The 3,043-nt window shown below is 37.6% G+C and overlaps 1 long non-coding RNA gene across 1 annotated transcript; it reads right to left on the reverse strand.

The window, feature by feature from the left end:
* Positions 1–291: 291 nt before the first annotated feature.
* On the reverse strand, positions 292–952 carry LOC134221338 (uncharacterized). The gene is made up of 2 exons (XR_009982330.1): positions 763–952; positions 292–694 (listed from the first exon to the last, which is right to left on the reverse strand). It is a non-coding gene; the product is annotated as an uncharacterized LOC134221338 (long non-coding RNA).
* Positions 953–3,043: the final 2,091 nt, after the last annotated feature.

Below are 3,043 nucleotides of genomic sequence, written 5' to 3' on the forward strand. Positions count from 1 at the left end.
GTTGAAACGATGCATATAATTTAAATATAAAAAATATTTATAAAAAAGTTTGTTCAGGTTGTTTATTTTGTATGTGTAATATTTGGCCCGAACTAGCAGCACCGCAAACGGATTCAAAATATATCAAAGGGTGATTTTTTTGAAGCACTTCGAATTTCACCTTTGAAAAATTGCCCCGGTGTACCTTATGTTTTTTTCATTGAAATTCACCAGTGAAGCTTTCAAAGCAACAATTTATGAGCGCTCTCAATTTGAATGTAGCATATTAAAATAAAACTTTACACATTCCAATTTCTTCTTATTTCATTTATTTATTGTTGTCATTTTATTTTTGTTTTCAGATTTTATAATTTAGATTTCGGTCCGATTCCTCGTCATACTATCATATATATGCTCTTGTTGTCCGGGTTAGAAAAAGCGTAACCCGGCGCAACCCACCAATTCGAAAGAGGCCGGTCATGTGTCCCTCGGTGTTCCGTTCGTGGCTGAATTTTACAGCCTCTGCGTTATCCGGCACTCCCCGGTCATAATAAAGCCGTAATTCATCAACACCCTGGTATCTTTTGATAACAAACCCGCTCAATGTGCTGCAGCATGATGTCTTCTCGTTCGCCGAATCGATATTTTTTGTTGACCTGGTGCCACTGCTAAAGTTGTGTGTGGATTTCCTCTTCATATGAGGGTCCCTATCGTTCTGGATTTGAAGGAAATGTGTGGTTAAGAACATGAATAAAACGATGAAAATTCATTTTTATATCTTACGGCAGAAACCTTGGCAGAAACTCGCTTGGATTTTTTTGTTTTGCGGGATCGGTGACGGCATTCGAAACGAGTTGTAAACTTTTTTACAACTGTCACTGACAGTGATGGGCTGCCAATTACATTATTTTATCCTGCCAGAGTTGCCAAAAATGAGAAATGTTCAAGTATGTTTCATTATTTTACAATTTTTATTCTGACAATTTTCACTGTGAAAGTCAGAACATTAAACTGAACAAAAACTGTCAGATCTATCAATTTTGCATTTAACTGAAAAGATTAAGCTTTTAAAAATACCAAATTTCCCATACTCTTAAAATAAAATTAGAAAATGTTGGAATCCCAACTTTTTTTTTCTCTGTGTACCATTAGAAGCAAATCTTGATTCATTTTCAGCAGCATCAGATCCTTGATCGCTCTGTCAGTTAGACGCAATCTAGAGTCAGTTAAAACAAAGTTTAGCTTACTAAACAGCCTTTCAACTGTCACTTGTGTTAAAAGGACAGCAAATATAACTTGCGCGAGGCGATAAAGGCGAGGACATACAGTTTTTTTCTTTCTCCAGTATTGAATGAGGTCAAATTCAGTATTCGCATTATGCTGAACGGATGCTATGTTGTCCTTTGATGTCCCAGGTTGAGGTTCCGTTGAACGATTAGAAGTATCGGCTCTGTTGATTGTAGTAATATTGACTTTTGGCTTGGATTCGAGTTTGACTATTTCTGCGAGCAAAGTATCAGCAGCTTGTCGCTCAGGCACAGATAGCTCTGTATCCTCTTCAAACAACTCAGCCAAAAAATCTTCAACAATGTCGTTTTGAAACTCGTTTCTTCCATGATTATTTGATTGTTCCTGAACTTCTTCGGTATTCAGCAATTGATCCAACCGCTTATTCAGGGCCAAGAGATATTTCTGTGAATGTATAGTGACTTTGATGAATTAAATACACGTCATACTGTTTAAAATTGCTTCAGCTTACTTGAACAGCCTCTTTGTCTTCGCTAGAAATACGTTTTGATCCCAAGTAATTGAATCTTGGATCCAAATAGAAACATGCTTTGAATGCCATGTTCGTACTTAGTTTCAAAAGCCTTGACTCCATCGCCTTCAAAAGTTTATTTGCAAGAGAGTTATTCTTCAGAACCTTCTACTTCGCCATGCACGCCACTCTATGTAGAACTGTGAGAGAGGCACATGATTTTTCTGAAGCCGCGTAGTTAGAACAAACATTGGATCGAATGCCTGACAAAATTTTTCAATGAAGTTCCAGTGACGTGAAAAATCTGTAAATAAAAATAGTGTGTGTAATAACTTCCAAGCGAAGAATCATGGTGAGTATACCAAGTGAAGAGTCCAGATTCCTAAGCATACTCAAGATTGGTTGATCTTTCAAGGATTCCACATATTTCAGCAATATCTGCCAGACATTCCACCGCGTTTCATTGACTTTCGGCGGAACTGGTTTCTTGTAGAATTTGAATAGATGTTGGAACTCCTTATGACGCATCTTTATGCATATCTTGTTGATCTCGTTCAGTCTGCGTTTGTATGGCTTAACAACATCCCAAACCGCCAGCTGTGCAGTATGTGCTCCACATCTTATGCTCTCAAGTATGTCCATGTCATCATCTTCCTCTGTATCATCTAATGAAAAGTTATCTTTTCCATCTCCATCGACGAAATTATCTGAAAGTTGATCATCCAATCCTTCAACCTCAGGACATTGTTCGTCATCATCGACTACCTCTTCTTCAGAAGTATTCAAATTCTCAGAGTCTTCCTCCTTTACACTCTGCAGTAAATCACGTGTATTTTGAAGAACAGCGGATAATGGTTCATCGTCATCTTCTTCACGATGAGACAAAACAGCTTTCAGACATTTGACGGATGCAATCATGTTAGCACCGTTATCATGAGTAACTGTTACCACTTGTTCCAAGCCAACACCAACCAATTCCAGTTCTTCTTGCATTACCTTTTGCAAGTTCTCTTTCGTCTGACGTTCAACCATTTCGTGTAGAGCTGTAAAAGAATTCAATAGAGGCAAAATTTCCTTATGCTCTGAAATCTGTGGTTTCTTTCGAATGTGTGGTTGCTAGAATATTTGAAAACAAAATGTGCATAATTTTGACAGAAATAAATTGTGATTTCAAGAATGGCGTGGATAATGTGGGGTTTCTCATTATTGACTCTGCTGTCAGCTGGTTGTGAAGAAATTCTCATTACCCACTTCTACAAATTTCTTTAGATTTCCTAACACCGCATTGTGGGCTGGTAAAATACT

This window comes from Armigeres subalbatus, chromosome 3, assembly GCF_024139115.2.
Source record: "Armigeres subalbatus isolate Guangzhou_Male chromosome 3, GZ_Asu_2, whole genome shotgun sequence".
NCBI lineage: Eukaryota > Metazoa > Arthropoda > Insecta > Diptera > Culicidae > Armigeres > Armigeres subalbatus.